Source organism: Tamandua tetradactyla, chromosome 8, assembly GCF_023851605.1.
Source record: "Tamandua tetradactyla isolate mTamTet1 chromosome 8, mTamTet1.pri, whole genome shotgun sequence".
Taxonomy (NCBI): Eukaryota; Metazoa; Chordata; class Mammalia; order Pilosa; family Myrmecophagidae; genus Tamandua; species Tamandua tetradactyla.
Genome location: NC_135334.1, coordinates 47,563,528 through 47,584,408, shown reverse-complemented (window position 1 = coordinate 47,584,408; position 20,881 = coordinate 47,563,528). Strand labels below are relative to the sequence as shown.

The window sequence follows — 20,881 nt, the reverse complement described above, 5'->3', positions numbered from 1 at the left end:
CCTGTAGTAGACAGCCTCTAAGGTGGTTCCACATGATACCCATACCTTGGTATTTAGGTGCATGTACAATCCTTTCTTAGTTTTAGGGTGTTCTTCCAATGAGAGTGATGAGAGATGTAACCTTTAAGACTGGCTTATACAAATACTGTGGCTTCCATCTTGGGTACTTTCTCTCTCTCTGTCTCTTTCACTTTCCCTTAGAATTTCACTCTTGGGGAAGCCAGCTGAGATGTTGTAAGGAAGGGCTACGGAGAAGCCCATGGGAATCAACATGCAAACAGACCTTCTGAGGCCTGTCTACAACCCAGTGAATAAATGTGTAAGCAGATCCTCCCCCAGCTGAGCGTGCAGACACAGGCAATACCTCAACTGCAACACCCTGAGAGAGCTTGTGCCATATGAACCCAGATAAGCCACAACTGAGATTCTGACCCGCGGGAATCTCCTGTGAGATAGTAAATGTTTTTTGTTTTAAGCTGTTTGATGTGGGGGAATTTGTTACACAGCAATGAATAACTAATAAAGACTCAAGTTGGGAGAAAATCTTGGTTTGAGGAGAAAATCAGACCATTACAGTCGTTTGGCCATTCAACAAAATTCCCCATGGTAATACTTCAAGAATTCTTTACAGTATCATATTCCAGAAGATGTCTAGTCCCAACAAATATTGCTAACCCTGTGACCAGATATTACTTCCTGTGATCGTTAAGTTAAATAATCCTCACTGTAGGCATAGATTCTTATCCCTTTGTGTTACTTTAAGCAACTATTGTTCAGCCAAATGAAGAAAATTACCGAAGATCAAAGCTAATTAGCAGCAGACAGTTATTAGTCATAATATTTATTGAAAATCTATCAGTTTTTCAGATTTGAGTTTGTATAATCCTTACTCATAGGCCATAATTTGCTCTGTTCCTGGATTTTTTTTCTTTCACGTTGCGAGATTTGTGGTACCGTGGGTCTTACCCCAAAGCTTTATACCTTACAGTTCAGTGAGATCCTATGCATCTGCTCCAGTTACAAAAATGTGGGTGGGTCAGAAGACATCACTCCTGAAATGGAAAATCTTTGTGCTGACACAGGGGCTGAGACAGGCAAAAGTCTTCTGCTGCAAACTGTCTTTGACTCTTTGCAATGTAACATAGCAAGTAGTTACAAGCACTTGGGTTCTGGAGAGTAATAGCCTAGGGGAGAGTCTGAGTTCTGCCTCTTACTAGCTGTGTAAATTTAGCTTGAGCTTTCTAGTAGTACAGTTTCCTTATTTATAGACTGAGTAAAGCACCAGCACTTCCCACATGAGGTCATTATGAGCAGTAAGGCGATGCATGAAGAGCGCACAAAAGGTGCCCAACACACAAAAGATGCTCAAAAATGTTTACTCATTTTTATTCTAACACTTCTTGTCCTACAGGCTCTTGCGTGTGTGAGATACCATATATCACTGCAGCAAAGCTATGGGGAATGACCAAAGCAATGATTCTTCCTTCCTGGACTTCTTGCTTATATCTTGCTTGCCCCCATATCCCACACACTTCACAAATTCCTCTACCTCCTTCTCTTCTTCCACCTCCTTCTATTCCTCCTTCTTTTTCTTCTTCCTCTTCTTATTTATTTATTTATTTTTTGGTTTGGTTGTATGGCAGAATCTGAAGATGAATGTTTTTGTTGGATGAATGAAATATGAGAAGGTTTTCTTTTCTTTTTTCGGGGGAGTGGTGGTGAAAAAATACATGAAGAGACAAATTTCCCTCCTTTTTCAACTTTGCCTGACAAAAACTCTCTTTTTAAAGACCCCTTAAATATCCCCTTTTCTAAAAAATGTTTTCCTAGGACTCCCAACATGTGTGATCACTAACTTCTCACTTTCTGTAAACAACCTAATTGTATTTCTTTGAGTCATTTGACACATTATATTCAAGTTTTAGAGTCACTGGAAAGCAGTTACTGTTTTCAGCGTAGAGACCCTTCACTGACGTATCGAATTGCACACCAAATCCTGTTTAGGAAAATAAAGCATCCACTGCATAATTTGCTCTCCTATTCCATTGATAATTCATCAGCCACCTTTATGAACCAAATGGAAAATATCCTAAATGTCATTATTCCACTCCGGAATGTGATCCACTGGGGGCTGTGTGGTAGGGACTCCAAATGAGGATAAGACACACTTCCTGATCAAAATTCCGGCTCCTGAAATTCCTGAACACCTCTGTTATCAAAACTAGAGAGGGCACCCAGCAGGACAGCTTGGCAATTGGTAAAGGAAGGAATGAATGCTTCCTAAGGAGGAACTTCTGGGACATCAAGCAAAAGAATAGGAAGAAAAAGGACAAATGGAACAGGCCAGTCAAATTGAGAGTTCAGGTCCTTCTAGCTTGAAGGCATCTCACATAAAAAATGTTATTTATAAAAACATGTCAAACAAGCGGTAAATTAAATCGGTGACTTTAGCATATTGAAGAAAGAGAGTCCAACTCTCACCATAAGGACATTACAAATGGAGATGAATACACATTTATCATGATTTTTAAAGAATACAATTTAAACATTGCCTCCCCTTCAGGTTTCCATCAAACTCTACTGCAGTGGATGCTGTGGTATGCCACCCAGATTCCTCCTTCAGGTTGGCACTCATTGCCCATGGTGGAATGGAACTGCCTTACTCAAAGTCATATCTCTTCCTTGTAGGCAGGCTGCATTTAATGATCGGTGCAATGTGTGGGCACAAAGGACTGACTCCTTGGCTTAATTCATGACAACTCTGAAGTTGTCATCCCAGCTCTACCAAATGTAGAGTTGAGGCTTTCTTTGCAGTTCAACTTGTCCCTCTACCAAGTTTTCTAATACTCATTCCCTCACAGGTGTTGCTGAAGCAAATCTCTGCATGCAAGTCTCTGTCTCAAGCTCTGTTTCCTAGGGAACCTGAACGAAGACACCTACATTCTGTCCTATATAACAGTTAATGAATAAAGAAATTTACAATATGTCCTGAAACTGTGCTAATAACATTCATGCATAATTTCATTTAATCCCCAACAAGCTTAGGAAGCAGTATTTTTATCCCCATCTTACAGTGGGGAAATTAAGGCTTAGAGAAGTTGAATAAATTGCCCTCCATGGCATAGCTGTTGAGCAGAAGAGTCAGATCTCAAACCTAAGTGAAGAGGTAATGCAACCACTTCTTCAAAGTCTTTACATGGTACCTGGTGCAGAGTAAGTGTTTAGTAATGGTAAAAACCATTATTATTCTCAGACAAGATTACCCAGAGATTTTAGCAAACGGGACCATTTACCATGGGTTAGAACATTTAACTGCCCTTCAATAGAACAGCCCACATAATACAACTATGAACCCCAGAGGTTATTCTGGAATATTGTGAGAAATGAGTAGGCAAGGCCAAGTGGAGCAACTGCTTTATGAGTGAGAATAGAGCCAACTATTTATCTTATCACAAGGACATGTGGGTTGCTTAGGGAATAAACAGGTTGCTGCTGGAAATGTAATATCTTTAAAGGCAGCAACTTTAAAACCTTATTCAGTTGAATTGCATTCTCCCCAGCCCCTAGCACAGTGGCTGCACTTCAAAGTTTATTGACTGTTTGCATCTGGCAAAATTCACTTGCCAGTTCAGAAGCAAATAATGAATATTTCTGTTAATCATAATAATGAATATGTAGTAAGCATCAATTGTAGTCAGTGTTTCATTCATTTCATGCAGAATTGAGGGCTATGCTACTTTCAAAAGCTCAATGTAAGCCTTTCTTCTTGAATTTTAGCAAAATAAGGAGCCCATTTTAAACCAATCTTTTTGATGTGGAAAGAAAATGTTTTATACCTCATTTAATGAAGTGACTAATGGATTTCCAATAACTGAGAGGTCATCCTTTCATGACCTTGATGAGTACAACTTGATATGACTGCCATTCCTCAATTGGTAGGTCCAGTGCTAGGCTGCCTGGTAGGTTTCTTCACATGAATAAATGAAGATTAATTTCCACTTTTTCTGTTGGTGTTTGTTGGTTGGAATTAGTCAAGGCAAATCAAGGAGCTTATTGAGCTCCTTCCACAGCGTCAATCATATTCGACTGTTGTGAGGGAGGGAACCAAGAAGAAGCTATGATTCCCCAGTACTCCAAGAGTTTAGTAGGTCATTTGTCTGGAAAACAATTAGAAAACAATATAGATATTAGGTAATCAAGAAGACTTTGTGGCACAGATTTTAAGAGTTTTTAGTAGGTCAGAGACGGGAGAGAATAATTTGGGCTCTAGGTATCTGGAGGCAGGTTTTTGTGATGCCACCATCAACCAAAGATTTCATTCATTCATTCAATAAGCACTTCTTAAACATTTGTGGTTTTTCAGGATCTAGTCTAATCAATGGAGATTCTGAGAGTAGCATACCACAGTTCCTGCTTTCCAATGGCTCACAGTTTAGGATAGAAAGACAGGTTTGTGGTTAAGAGCTCCAACAGAAGAATGAACAAGATGCTAAGGGAATACAGAAGAGGGAGCACTTCGCTCTGCCTTGAAGGTCAGAGAAGCTTCTAGAAAAAGGTGACACTTGGGCTGAATCTTGAAGAATGAGTGGCCATTCATCAGATAAACAACATAGAAAGGGCCTTTAAGTAAAGCAAATAGCATGTGCCATGCCAGGCAAATTTTTAAAAAGTAAAGAATATTTGTGGAATTGCAAGTAAACACAAAATGTTTTGGAATTTAAACACATGATTGGGATATTAAATTGAAAATTTTTTACTGGCATTTTAGGCTGGATAATTTTTGTTGTGGGGGGGCCATCCTGTGCATTGTAGGATATTCAACCGCAGTCTCATTATTACTAGATACTGATAACACCACCACTCCCTGTATGACAACCAAAAATGTCTCCAGATAATACCAAAAAGTGCCCCTGGTTGAGACCCATTGGGATAGAGAAAAATGAGATGGGAAGGGAGATGGCAGAGGTACCAAGAGGAAATCAAACATTCATTCAACAAATATTGGCTATTACTGCACCAGCAACTGTTTTAGGTGGCCAAGATACAGCAGTGAAATCCCTGACCTCATGCAACTTACATTCTACTGAGAGGGATAAAATAAAAAAAATAATAATCTAATAAATTTTGAGACTATACGTTTGAAAGGGATAATGCTATGGGGGAAAAAGAGAGAGACAGGAATCCTGTTTAGCATGGGGAGGGGTAGCAATTTTAAATAGGATAATCCTTATAAAGAGTTATAATAGTTTTTCAATAGAGTAAAAGGAATTTCTAGTGTAAATAGTCTACAGGAAGGGAGATTCCAGGTTCACAGATAATGGCAAGATTCAGTATTTTCTGTTTAATGTGAATCGGGCTACTTGCCTCTGCTCTATCCTTATGAGACGAGTTCATGACTCATGGTTCATGAGGAGAGAGCAAGGTTTCAGATGACTGGTTTATTCATTATTTCACTAGTTCGACAGACACTTATGGAGAAACCAGAAGGCATTGTGCCAGGACACTAAGGATAGATAAAAAGATAAATATCACCTGATTTCTATTTGAGAGGCTTTCATGGTGGTGCTCTCATACAAACTATAAGTGCAATAATGTATGATAAGGAGCATAACAGATGTGCGTACAAATGCTTGGGCAACCCAAAGAAAGGGTAATCAACCCTGGGGAGGGAGAGAATGCCTCAAAGAAAAGCTAGCATTTAAGCTGGGGCTGAAGGCATGAGCAGGAGTTTTCTAGGAACAGAACCATTAGGAGGGGATTCCAGGCTAGAGCATGAAGCTATGAGAAATCATATTCATAGGCATAAATCCCTCCCAATGAGTTTAAAATTGATCTTTCCTTAGTCTCCTGATCTCTGTATTGTTTCTTTTATCCTTCTTGGCTCCCAGACCCAGAACTCTTTGTGTCCAGTTATACAAGTTTCCTATCTATAAAATGAGGTGTTGATGAGATGGGTTTTATAGCTCCTTCCAGCTGGAATATTCTATGATTCTATGATTTCAAATTTTATTCAAGCTCTCATTCTCCAGAGAATTAATTCTTTCCAACTCACCATTTCCCTTCTTTTTCTCTCCTCTTAGTTTCTCTCACTCATACGCCCTTCCCATATCTAAACAGAATCAACCCGTTTGTTATCTGTTTTCTTTACACCTTGTCCATCTCTAAGAGATTATTTGCCCAATGCAAATTTACATTTGTAGAGCACTAATGTTTAGACAAGTCTTATCTAAGGTTAAGAGGGGATAAGAGTAAATACAACACCAGGGTTTTTTGGCAGAGCTAAGTTATAAATTAATTGAGTATTTATTAAGCCTTTCCCCTAAGCCAGCAGTGTGGTAGGCACAGGAGAGTATACAGGGAAGGGTAAGAAATCTTCCATCAAATCTTCCGTTAAAGGCCTTGCAGTCTGGTAGGGAAAGAAGGCAAGTGCACAATGAACATCGCACAAAAAGAAGACCAGTTAAAGAGCAATTGTATCTTATTTAACGCAAAAATAACTTGAACGGGAGTAGAGAGATGCAAAGAAATGCGCATAGAGTAAATTATTTGATGTGGGTGTGGTAAAAGCTTGGTAATTCTTTTTTTCGATTGGATGGCTGGCAATCATGAATTTTTTGATGAATGAGTACAGTTCCTCCAAACTTTCCTGACTGGTGAAAAGAAAAGGGAATAGGAATAACAGGGAATAAATAAAGCTGTTAGGAGTAGAAACCATTCATTCCTTTAGAAAATCCTGGGTAGAGGAGACGTACCAGAATGACAGTGACATACTTCACCCCCCCACCCCCTACCCCACTTGGGTCTCCCGATTCAGGGTTAATCACGTGTAATGTCTCCTTTGTTCCTCACCCTATTTAGTTAATCACCATCTTCCAGGCTACAGCCTGCTGAATTCTACCGATGGATCTCTCTTGATCTGTCTCTTGCTTTCTTTTACACAGCCCGGTCCTAGTTTAGACTTTCTCTCTCTTTCCTAGAGTTTTGCAAGGGCAGGCTGCTCTGCAGAGAGCTTTCTAGAATGTCTATCTGACCCGATTACTCCACTGCTCAGAAATACTTAAGGACTCTCACTGCTTGCAGAAGAAAAGCTTAAATTCCTTAGCCTGGCACCCAAGCTGCCCTATATTTCGGCGTTGACCTACACATTTCTTGCTAAATCCCTTCATATGCCTGGTGTTTAAACCACGCGTTTTTCTGAGTATGATCTCTCCCTTTGTGCCTGCAGGCATTTGGGTCCCTCACTGTCATTCCCACCCGCCTAATGACAAGGACTCAGGGATACCCCACAGAACCCAAGAGAGGAGGGTTTGGGCCTCAGGAGCAACTGGGACCTGGAAGTGGGCAGCCAGGGATTCCCTCCCTCTTCGCGGGAGCCTCGCAAATAGGCTAACTGGGTTCAAAGTCCAGGCTTTTAAATAAACGTGCTCCAGTGTTTCAAGTGTGAGAAAAAGTCACTTGAACTGAGTGACTTTTGGTCTGTCTTTGGCATACAGACCAACTAAAACACTAGTAAAAAAACGACATTACTAAAAACATGAACTGTAAACAAATCTTTAGATTCCCAAAATTAAATGCTCCAGAAACAGCTGCTTCAGGGAGCCGAGATATCCTCTTGAAGACCAAGGGGTACAGACTGTCAGGTAGCTCAGCAGATTTCTGACTCCAAGAAGGGATACAGGAGGGTGCTGCTCAGTGTTCCCATGGGATGGGAAGATAAATTAATGGGTTGAAATTAAGTCGGAGGCAATTGGTATTTATATTTTAAATTACTGCCCCACACTGTATCTCTTTGTTGAGTCTAGCATGTATAGTGTGCTATTAAATCTTTCTGCTATAATTCTATCACCCTGAATTTGTTACAATTATTGAGAGACACAGCATAGTGCAGTGGGCAAGACACAGGCTCTGAACTGTAATCCTAGCTCTGCCATTTATTAGCTGTGTGACCTTGAACAATTAACTTAATCTCTCTGTTCCTTAATTTCCTCATCTGTAAAATAAAGGCAATATTAGTTCCTAACTCATAAAAGCATTGTGATAGTAAAACTAGTTATTCAAAGCACTTAAAATAGTGCCTGGCACACAATAAATTATATAAATGTTGGCTATTATTCTTTTACATATTTAGATATCACTTCAGTTAGTTTTCAATCCTCAAAGGTGGGATGATTATGATGATTATTATTCTACAATTAACAATATGGAGGCTTGTAGAGTTAGTGACCTTTCAGAGTCACACAGCTAGGAGTTGGAGTTGCTGGGATTTCAACTCATATCTTTCAAATCGTGATGTAGGGCTTTCACAATTGCCTTTAACAGAAAAATTCTTGTTGTCTGTATCATGAGCTCAAGAGTCAGCTAAGCATTCCTGAGAAAAAGCAAGGCTGGGGATTGGCTTCCTCGGCCCTACCCACAGCTCCACTCTTTCTCTGGTATGAAGTGAAGGACTGCAGCTAAAGTACCCAGGAGTAATGAACTCAAACTCAAACTCAAACTATTTCAGATGGTTTGAATTTGGTAAACATAGTTTTCTCTGACCCTCAGCTAGTACTTATCATGTTGAACAGCCTTTAAAAAGACAAAAGCATAAAATTCTGCCTCGAAGCAAAATGACATGTCTCATTCAGAGCAGAGCTATATGATTTGGCAGAATGAGTACTTTTTCCCCATTCTGTGAAAATAGGAATTTGGTTTGTTGAAATGGTTACAAATGGTTGTTAATAGAGAGGTGTTTATTCATTCATTCAGTCAACATTTACTGACCACGTACTATGTGCCAGGCACGTGATCTGTCCAAGGGTAGACTAACTGTGACCCTAAAGAATAGCTGATCCCAATACAGAGTCATCCTGTCTGGCCAATGTCACTGATATTGAGATGAGGAATGACAGAAGAATGCTCTTTTCACCCCAATCTTCTTTCTCCATAACTCTACCCATTTTTCTCTCTTTTGCAACAAATGAATCACATCAGCTGCACATGTATTTCTCCCTTTCCCCGTTGTGTAAATGTAGCCACTTCTCCTTCTGCTAATCAGAACCAATTAACCCTGCCAGTAAAGGAATTCTCTCCAGTTGGTCCTCAAGGAGCTCAAAATATCCTGGTGGCAGCTGGAGCCACGAGCTCCAGCTCAATGGGACACTCTGATGTGTCCCCCTGGCAAGAGTATGCCCCCTTCGGGGATCCAGACCTCCAACCCTGCAGAATCTAGGTTTCGGGGACAGAAGGACAAAATTTCCCAGTAGATTATTGGGAATGATGGAAAGTGTAGGGCACCAGAACCATATTCTTCCTACTGGGGATACAGCATCATACAGAGGTTTCTGATTTAATGTGTAGACTGCACACTGGAAGACACCACCCCACACCTCTTACCATTTGCTGTAGATCATTCCCTCCCAGAAGCAGGCATCAGGCCAGGATGAGACATGCAAGACATTTATTGTAGAATATACCTGTGAGGGAAAATGGAGAGGGAGCTGGAGGAGGCTGGGAAAATGGTCAGACTGTGATGCAGGAAAGACAGAAGGAAGGAAAGAAAGAAGGGAGAAAGGTAGGAAGTGAAGGAAGGAAGGAGGGAGGGAGGAAAGCAGGCAGGCAGGCAGCAGACCTTCAATTACAGTGCAGTTTTAAGAAAATTTTGGCAAGGCTGATGGAGTCCTGCATCTCTCAGGATGGGTTGCCTTAAATTCCCTGCTGTACCAATCCTTGGCTGGGGGCTGCCATGGAAGCAGGGCCTTGATGCACACAGCATGGGGTCACAACACTGCACTGGGCCAACTGTCTATTATTTCACTACCATGGAAAGAGATCTGAGAGGCACATTTCATAGCCTCCACAACTCTCTTCTAAGCACTGGGGAGGCAAGAGTGAGCAAGAGAGACATGGATTCTGCCTCACAGAGTGTACAATCTAGTTGGGGACAGTGAAACAATCAGTGCAGTGTTATGATGTCAGAAGCAGGGACTCCCAGCCCAGTGAGGGCTGCTGGGCTCAGAGGGGGTTTTCTGAGGGGCCAAGTGGTGAGGCATCTAAGAGCCCAGATTCTGCATAGGTTTGAATCCAAACCCCTCTAGTTTCTAATTCTGCATCCTTGGGCACATTTGTAAGCTCTCTGTGCCTCAGTCTTCTCATCTGTGAGGTGGGGAGAATACAGTGCCTATCACATAGGGGTGTGCTGTGATTAAATCCTACAACATACCAAGGGATTACTTAGAAGAGCGTCTGCCTATAGTGCTCAATCATGCTACTTGTTACAACCAGAGTTTGAAGGGATTGAGGACAGTTCTGAGGTTAGAGGTGAGGATTGGTGTGCCAAACTAAACTCTGTTCATTCCCCAGGAGTCAGAGAGCAGCACTGCATGCCCACAAGTCCAAAGGCTTTATGGTACAGCAGGGCTGAGGCCTCCTATCTGATGATATCAGCTCATAATGTGCATATAAAAGCTGTGGTGGCCTTCAGGCTGAGTTTCCCAGTTCAATCTGGGCATTCTGGACCTCTCCCTTCTCCTCTAGCAATATTTCACTCAGGAGCTTGGGGGAGGGGGTGTGTCCCACGGCAGCAACCCACCCAGTGCGGGGACAGTGAGGCAGCAGATGCTCCCACCACTACCTCCCCCCAGCCTCCTGCCTCCTTCCCATGCTGAGTCCTTCCCAGGTAGGGAGTGTCCAGGTGAATGTAGCACCGACCCGTTTGCTAAAACCTGAACGTGATGATACCATGTACTCTAGACTCGTGCTCCGCTGTCTCCCATTGACCTGGGCCAGCTTCTCCTCCCAGGTAATGTTAACAGACAAAGGCCAACACGCTCCATAACCAATTCCTGAGACACCAGGGTTTCAAAGTGAGAAAGAGTTTATTACTAGGTGAGTAGTAGGAGAGCAGATGGCCTATCGGCCCAAAATCTGTCTCCTGGAATAGCAGTTATTATGATAGTTTTATTAGAGGAAAGATGGGCAGGATTTAAGATAATGAGCACAGTAGCCCCAGATGATGTCATTAGAGGTGATCGAAATACTGAGCATGTGCAGATGATGACATGCAGAGTCAGAGAACGTGTGTAAGAGAATGGCAGAATGAGGTACAGGCGACTTGTAGGTTAAAGTCTAAGCTACTGCACATGTCAGCCGGCCCACTTTGGTTAGATCCCATCTCTGTTATCAAGATAACTTTGGACTTGGGGTGGGTCAGTTCTGGGCTGACCCAAAACCCTTCATTAATAAACATTAGGGGCTGTCTTTAGTGATTACAAGACTCTAATGTTAAAGAACTGGATAACTGGGTCCAAATGAAGGTTAGTTACAAGGTTTTTACTATCACAGGGGCAGAAGATAAAGCCTATACAGCCATTATCAGAGATCAAGGCAGCTGGATTACAATTTAGAGATTTCAGGAATTTCCCTCTGTCTACTCCATTATACCAGAAAGCAAAAAGGATTATCTATATAATGATTCAGAGATCAAAATCATCCTTTAAATCCTGATTTCTTGGTTACAGTAGGAAGAATCAAGTGGAACTTACCTGCACACGTGGGCCCTGAAGCCTGTGGACCAGGCTAGTCTTGGTTTCTTTTTTCTGCTCTTGCTGTTTGACATTTGCCTTGCCCACACCTGCCTGACAGCTTCTATGAATGGCTTGGATTTCAAGTCCAAATTTGCCTATCTCTCCCCGTGATCTGTGAGGGAGACTTGCAATTTTGCCTCACCTTTTAGTAAGCAATTTGGAAGAATTTTCTTTCTGTTAGCTTCTGGTATTAGCAGGCCTAGGGGTCCATTATCCTGAAGTTCCTGGCCCCCAGTGGACCAATGCTTCACTAATGAAATATGTTAAGACTGGATTTTTCAGTCAAGACCCACTTTAGAACAAGAGGCAGATGAGCAAAATAGCATTTCACTTAGAGCCCAACCTGAAAGGTGACTGATATTTTTTTCCAGTTGTTCGGGTTACTCTGCAGAATTCAAGTTGACAACACTATGTATGGAGCCCTCTTCCTCTGCTTACCACCTTCAGGGGTGCTGGGGAGCCCACAGATAAGGATATGAGCTGCCTAGGGCTAGAGGAGGGGAAAGACACAGTGGGACTCACAGTTATTGGGTTTCTAAAGTGGACCAACCACTGCATCAGGTATTTTATATTTATTCTTTTTTCCTCACAATACCTCTTTGGGTTGTGTGATTTTATTTCTGTTTTATGTAGGAGCAAATCAAAAGGATAACTATCCTGTGAATTGATCCACAAGTATAGAGAAGCAGATTTGGTGTTTGAGCTCAAATCCCCTACATGCTCTTTATCCTGGTACATACAATTGATTTTGCTACTTCTGCCCAATCACTCTATTCTACTAATGGTCATTCAGTTCTAAAGCCTATTATCTCCTATATTGTTTTTATCCTCAAATACAGCTGCCAAGTTCTGGCATTCTTCTTTCATTACATTTCTTGTATCCATCCTACAGACTCTGACACTACGCTGCTTTGAAGTTGTCTCAAAATAATGGCAATCATTGCTTCTCCAGCCCCTGTCTTTGTAATCCACATTGTAGAGATAATTTCCTAAAATTGTCTGATTTTCATCCCCATGCTCAAAGCCTTTTTTTTTTTTTTTTTTTTTAAAGGAAAGACAGAGAGAAGGAAGGAAGGAAGGAAGAAAGGGAAACATCTTTAAACATTTTCTTGTTTTATTGTATTCTGTTTCTCCGTTTTTGTTACATGGGCTGGGGCCGGGAATCGAACCGAGGTCCTCCGGCATAGCAGGCAAGCACTTTGCCCGCTGAGCCACCGCGGCCCCCCCTCAAAGCCTTTTAATGCTTTTCTCTGTTGACGTGCAATCCCCAATCTTTGGTTTGACATTAAAATACATTTTTTCTTTCTTATCTCCTTCAATTCTTTTCAACATGAAACCCCCACTCCAAGCAGGCTGGTTTACCCACCACCTATAGAACATACTTGGAGCATTCCTGCCACTTAGTCTCTGATCGTACTATCCTCTCTCCTTGAATGGCCTCCTCTGTCCTCTCTTACTTGAAGCTACACCCCGGACACCAGCTGGAAGTGTTTTCACCCTCCTTGGAAGTCCCTCTGAAGACTTGAATGTCTTCATATGTCATATGGGCAAAGTGGGCAAAGATCAGTGATATGTTTAGCTGCTTTGTCATAGGTAAGGCTTCTTTCCCAAGGAGAAGGTGAGGACGTAAATTTCTTCCTAATTCCCTTCCTTCAGTTGTGCTTATCACGAGAACCAGGTGCATTTTTGTAAATGAGCAGTCAAATGATTTAGTTACTTATGATAATAAATACTTTTGAAGAAATGCTTTCTCAAAAGAAATACTTTTGAAGACATTATATCCACGTATCCACGGTTAATGCTGTAGGTGAGGGTCAGCAGAAAATGACAACCTGGAAGCCAAAAGATTCTCCTGGAATTGCTACAATAGCTACTTAAGGGGTCTCCAGTCTCTGCCAAGTATCCCATCACTACTGGATATTTTCCTAATACGCAGCTGTGGCCATTTTGCTCTTTTTCTTCTCCCGTTCTTCTCTTTCTCTTTGCTGACTGCTCTTCTTTACTGCTTTTCCTCTACCCTTCTCAGGTCTTTTAAAAGTTTACTTTGGGAAGAAAAGCCTGGCATGGCTGGACCTTTGTGAAATCGTATTCCAAGTCCTTTTAACCAGGGCAGTTGTCCTGACACACCCCGAAGGGTTAGGGTGGTTCCAGAGGGCATCAGCCAAACTCCAACATCCCTGGGTGAAGAGTATCCCGTTCAGAGAAGGCTCTGGAGTGACAGCAGGGTGCTGCTGTTCCTGCTTTCATGCATGCTGTTTTCTTTTTTGACTCGTTCAGCCTGAAAAGATTTGTGGTTTCCCACAAATATTCCACATTGAGACAATGCATGAGGATCTAGGGCAGGGAGGTTGCAAGCCAAATACCAGGGGCTTATATAAATATTTGCCAATTTTGTTTTCTGGTTTACAGATCTATTGCTTTGTGCCTCACCCTCAGCTCTTGGAACTGGACTAATAGCTCAATGGGTGACTATTTTAATTGTAATAATTCATCAGGTATAGCATGCCCCAGATTACAAAGTACTTTCATTTATTCTGTTATATACAATCCTTGTATCAAATCTGTGAAGTAGATGTACTGTACCTAGTTTACACATTTGGAAACTGAGCCGTGATATGGTGTGTATTAGTCAGGATGCTCCACAGAAATAGAAATATATATAATATAAAGGATTTATTACAGGAATTTGGTTTACCTAACTGCGGGGACTGCAAGTCTGAATTTCATAGGGCAGGCTGCAAGTTGGGAACCCCAATAAAGGTGATTCTGAAGTCTAGCAGGTCCAAATTCTGTATGCAGGCCACAAGCTGGAAAATCTGATAAAGGTAAAGTTGTATTCCCAGGGAAAGCTGGCTGGCTGAAGAAGAGGTAGAAATTCTTCTTTCTGACTTCTGAAATCTGATGAGGAGACTCCTCACGTTTCTGAGGGTAACTTCCTCGGCTGGCTGGAGATGCAATCAGCCTTAGATACCATCAGCTGATTATATACACAAATCCATCTACAAAATACTCTTGCAGTAACAATCAGGCCAGTGCTTGCTTGACCAAACAACTGGACACTATAACCTAGCCAAGTTGATTCGTAAAATCAACTACCATTTAGGGAAAGAGAATTCATTATCGCTTGTCTGCTTATTATGTGCTCGACACCACACGCTGCCTTTATACATTTCATTAAATCCTCACAGCTGCCCTAATAGGCAAGGATTAGTGTCCTCAGTGTGTGTGCATCCCTGATGAGAAAGCTGTCAATTGTTGACTGTTTTCTATATCCTAACCACTGTGCTAAGTGCTTTATATGAATTCTCCCATCTACTCCTCATTGGCATTCATACTATCCCCATGTTACTGATGAGATAGCAGTCTCTGAGAAGTTTAATAACTTGCTTAGGTTTACAAAGCTACTAAATAATAGAGTTGGAACTTCTATCAAAGTCCAGCCCTTTCTGCTACTCCACTGATGACTTATGTCAAGGTCATCGGTGATAGAGGACTCAGGATTTGAACACACAACTCTGCACCGCAACTCTATGCTCGTTTTTCTCCAAGTATAGCTGCCTGAGCACTGCGGTACTGAATCCCATATACCATGCTACTGAATGGTGTGAGTGGATAATGAAATTTTCACAGGTCCAATGAGATAAAAGAAAAGTAGAAACAATATAGTGAACTTTTCATGAAGTTATTTTTCTTCAGTTAAAAAGATTCATCTTTATTCTCTGATTATGTCCTTTCAACTTTTTTAGGTGTTAAAATGTAATTTCTTTTATGGATTGATAATAATATAAAGCAAGTTTTTTTTTTCCTGATCCTTTTGAAAGAATGATACCTTTTTAAAAAAGCGAGAAGTTCAATTATAAATGGCATAGACTCAGTTTTCTTGGCTCCCCTTCTTTAAGTACAACCAAAAACCCTGGAAATAATTCAACTGACAACCATTTAAGGGCTCTAAAAGGTGAGAAGAAGAAAGTGGGCTGGCTAGGGCCCTTAGGTCTTGAAGAGAGATGCCACAGTGAGTTTTCTGGGTTTTCCTTTCATCTCCCATATTTCTCAAACTGAGCATTAGAGAGGTCTGAACTCAGAATAGCCAACAGGCATAAAAAATGCAAAGAAAAAAAAACAGAAAAGAAGGAAGGCCTGGTTTCTTTGGTCAAAGGATCAGGAAAGTGGAAGCCCAGCAACGACCAAAGTTCCATTCTCAATGGAAGGCCAAAGTTCCATTCTTAATGGCAGTGGCTGACTGATACGCCAGAAACTTTGATCTGAGGGGATATCCCCCCATACCTGGGGGCAGCTGGCTGGCCCCTTAGTGCATAGCAGCAAGCCTGAGGACTCTTCTCTCCCTGGTGGTACCAGCGGATCACCAGCACCATAAGGAGCAGACCAGGAAAAATGCCCTCATGCTGTGAATCTGGCAGCCCCTAGCCTCCACCTAAAAACTGGGTGGTCCAGAAAAGCACCTTTAACCTTCACAGATGACACTAGCAGGGATCCAGTGGAAGCTTAACCAGAGCCAGAACAAAGCTGGCCAGAATGACATTGCAATGGCTCAGAGAACTTAAATGTCATTGGAACTGTAAATCTCAAAAGTAGACCCTAATATACATGCTAAACCTAAACATGGTGACTGCCAGCTAAAACCAAATATTTAGATATGTCAAGAACCTCCTAATATAGTGTCCAAAAATGCCCAGAACACAAATGCAAATCATTCTTTGTACCAAAACCCAGGTGAATCATAATTTGAATGAGAAAGAACACTCAACTAGTGCTAGTACTGAGATAGATCAGATGTTGGAACTGACAAAGATTATAAAGCAGCCACCATTAAAGTTTTGCAGCAAATAACTAAAAATTACCTTGAAACAAATGAAAAATAGAAAACCTCAGTAAAGGAAAAGAAATTATTAAAAAACTGAATGGAAATTATAGAACTGAAAAGGCTAATAACCATGATTAAAAACTCAAACTGAAAGAAATCCACATTGTTACATCATAAAACTTCTATGAAGTAAAGACAGAGAAAATATTAAAAACAACCAAAGAGAACAATGCATTATCTGTATGGGAACAACAATTTGAATGATAGCAACTGAAAGAAAAAGACTGTCAATTCCAAACTCTATATTTAGTAAAACTATCCTTCAGGAATGAAGGGAAAATAAAGACAGTCTCAGGAAAAGAAAACCTAAGAGAATTGGTTGCTGGCAAATCCTGCACTTAAAACAATGGCTAAAGAATGTTCTTACACAGAAAGGAAATGATATTTATAGAAGAAGTCTTGGAACTTTAAAAAGGAAAATAGAATGATGAAATGGTTACAAATAGGGATAAATAAAATGAACTATTGTTTTCCTCATGAATTTCTTAAATCACACTTGATAGTTGAAACAAAACTTATACCACTATTTTTTGTGGTGGTTAATGTATGTTGAGGAAATATTTGAGACAAGAATATTTGAGATATTTAAAAAGGGTAAAAGGACTTAAATGGAAGTAAAGTTTCAATACTTTATGGGAAGTGGCACAATACTGATCTCAGTAGATAGTGATAAGTTGTGTTTAATATATTGCAATACTTAAAAACACCCACTAAGATATTATTCAAAATGACATATACTCAAAAAACACTATCAACAAAACATTATGGAAGCCAAAAACTTAGCGAATGACAAAGATGTGGAAGGACTAAACAACACCAACAAACAACAGGACCTAACTGACATACTGAACAATAGCAGAATACACATTCTTTCAAAGCCTCTGTGGAACATTGACCAACAGAGACCATATTCTGGGGGATAAAACAAACCTAACTAATTTAAAATAATTGAAGCCATATAGAGTTCTCCCACTGTGATGGAATCAAATTAGAAATCAATAACAGAAAGACTACAAAAAAATCTTTAAGCTATGTACTTCTGAATAACCCATGAATTGAAGAGGAGGTCTCGAAGTAAAACAGTACACAAAGCTAAATTAAAATGAAACAACAACATTTGTGGAACATGACTACAACCATGTAGAGAGGGAAATTTATAGCATTAAGTGCTTATATTAGAAGAAGAAAGGTCTTAAATCAATAATCTAAGTTCCTACCTCAAGAAACTGGAAAAAGAGTATAAAAAGAACTCAGAGCAAGCAAAAGGAAAAAAATAATAAAAAAAGCAGAAATTAATGAACTTGAAAACAGGAAAGCAATAGAAAATCAATTAAACCAAAATTATTCACTTATTTGAATAAAATGGACAAATTTATTAATGTCTAGCAAGATTGGCAAAGATAAAATGAAGATTAAAATCACTAATAACAGGAATGAAACAAAGGCTATCACTTCAGATTCTGTAGCCATTGATAGGATAACAAAGGAATACTACAAACAACATTGTGCACATAAATTTAGTAACTTAGAAGAAATGGACCAAGTCCTCATAAGCCACAAACTAAAAAACTCAACCATGATGCAATAGACAATCTGAATAGTCATATAACCATTTTAAAAATTGATTTTGGAATAATATGCTCTAAAAAAATTCCCCAGTCTGGTTTGGCAGCGCTGGAGAATTTTATTAAACATTTAAAGAAGAACTAATATCAACTTTAACAGAAAATAGAATAGGAGGTAATAGCTCCCAAATCATTTTATGAGGACTGTATTACCTTGATTCCAAAGCCAAATAAAGAACACAAAAAAAGAAAACTACAGACCAATATCGCTCATGACTCTAGGTGCAAAAATCCTCAACAAAATATTAGCAAATTGAATCCAACAATGTATAAAAATAATTATGCAACCTGATTCAATGGGATTTATTCCAAGTATGCAAGGCTGGTTAAATATTTGAAAATCATGCAACATAATCCATCACATTAACAGGCTAAAGAAGAAGAATCATCATATGATCATATCAATTGACACGTAAGAAGCATTTGACAAAATCCAACACTCATTCATGACAAAAACTCCTGGCAAATTAGAACTACCTCAATGTGATAAAGAACATCCACAAAAATCTTAAAGTCAACATCATATTTAATGGGGAAAGACTGAATGCTTTCCCCTTACATAGGGAATAAGACAAAGAAAACCTCAGAGATTTGGTGAGAAGCAGATCCTGTACTTAATCAGTGCATTACTGGAAGTTCTAACCAGTGCAAAAAGGCAAAAAAAAAAAAAAAGGAAATTAAAGGCACCCAGATAGAAAAGAAAGAAATAAGACTGTCTCTATTTACAGACATTGGTCTACATAGAAAATCTCAAGGAACTCTACAACAAGAGAGTTCAGCAAGGTCACAGGATATAAAATTAATACACAAAAATCAGTCACGTTTCTATGTACCAGCAACATATATGGAAAAACTGAAATTCAAAGCACAATTCTATTTACAATTGCTCCAAAGTAAATGAAATACTTAGATATAAACTTAATAAATATGTAAAGGATCTATATGCTGAAAATTAAAAAATTCTGATGAAAGAAATCAAGGAAGACTTGAATAAATAGAGAAACATGGTGTGTTCTAAACAGAGATGTCAATTCTCTTCAAAATTCATCTAAAAGATTAATGCAGTTCTCATAAAAAATCCAGTAAGGTTTTGTAGATATAGACAAGTTTATTCTAAAATTTATATGGAAAAAGTAAAACCTTAGAATAGCTAAAATAATCTTGAAAAAGAACACAGTGGGAAAGATGATACTGCTCAATATTGTTTTAATATGTAGCTACAGTAATCAAGACAGTTTGGTATTTGTGGAGGGATAGAAACATACATCAATGGAAGATTAGAGAGCCCAGAAACAGACCCACATAAATATTCTTCATTGCTCTTTTAAATGCAATGTTATTGAGCTTTATTATACATTCACATGCCATATACTCATCCAAATTTTACAATCAGTGGTTCACAGTATCATCATATAAGTGTACATTTGTCATCACATATGATTTTTTGAATATTTTCATTACTTCACAAAAATAAGAATAAAAGTAAAAATAAAAGTGAAAAAGAACACCCTAGACATCTCCTACCTCCCCTCCTCCCCATTATTTAATTATTATCTTTTCTTTTCTTACTCATCTGTCCATACATTGGATAAAGGGAGTGTCAATCACAAGGTTTTCACAATCACACAGTCACACCTTAAAAGCTCTATAATTAATTATTCAATCATCTTAAAGAATTAAATCTATTGGATTAACAGTTTCAGTTATTTCCTTCTAGTTACTCCAATACATAAAAACTGAAAAGAGGTATCTATATACTGCATACGAATAACTTCCTAAATGACCTCCTGACTCTATTTGAAATCTCTCAGCCACTGAAACTTTAGTTTCATTTCTCTTCCGCCTTTTGGTCCCATGTTGCCAGGGCCAGGCTCATCCCTGGGAGTCATTTTCCACATTGCTAGGGAGATTTACACCCTTGGGAGTCATGTCTCATGTTGCCAGGGAAATTTACATTTCTGGGAGTTATGGCCCACCCTTGGGGAGAGAGCAGTGGGTTTATCTATTGATTTAGAGAGAGAGAGGCCACACTTGAACATCAAAAGAGGTTCTCCGGGGGTGACTTTTAGGCATAATCATAAGTAGGCTTAGCTTCTCCTTTGCAGAAATACATTTCGTAGGGATAAACCCCAAGATTGAGGACCTGGCCCATCAAATTGCCAGTCCCCAATGTTTGTGAGAATATCAGGTCTTCCCCAGGTGGGGAAGGTTAATATTTTTACCTTTTCCTCAGTCCCTCAAGGTGACTTTGAAAATACTTTTTAATCTGCTCAGATTACTTGGGGTTGTATCAGGGAATCACATCAGACTGTACAAACTAACAACATCTCACTCCCTATTCAAGGTTCCATGTAATTATGGTGTTCTAATAGGCTGACCATATAAGTGAACTACCGAAAATATAAATTTTGCAACAAATAAAGATCTCTTCCTTTGATCTCACACAAAAGTTGAAGTTTTAAAATTCAGTCAATATCATCCTTTACCCTTTCATTTGCTTTACCTAAGTCTTACCCAGATCAGCTTCATTTACACCTCTAATTGAAGTCTGAACACTTTTTCAGTGTTTTTAACACTGAAACAATAATAATTATAAAAATAATAAGTACCAAGGTTTTATTGCATCTTATCGCTGTTTGAGAGTAATGTTGGCTTTCATAGCTACAGAACTCTAGCTCTGAGTCTCAGGTCCTTAACTGTTTTTTTTTTTAGAAGGTACAAAAGCAATTCAAAGGAGGAAGGATAGCCTTTTCACAAATGGTGCAGGAGCAGTGGGACCTACACAGGCAACAAAAAAAGAATCTTGATGT

General features: G+C 39.6%; 1 long non-coding RNA gene across 1 annotated transcript; it reads right to left on the bottom strand.

Annotated features, from left to right (window-relative positions):
* Positions 1-3,820: 3,820 nt before the first annotated feature.
* On the bottom strand, positions 3,821-9,883 carry LOC143643375 (uncharacterized). The gene is made up of 3 exons (XR_013156246.1): positions 9,611-9,883; positions 9,376-9,455; positions 3,821-4,157 (listed from the first exon to the last, which is right to left on the bottom strand). It is a non-coding gene; the product is annotated as an uncharacterized LOC143643375 (long non-coding RNA).
* Positions 9,884-20,881: the final 10,998 nt, after the last annotated feature.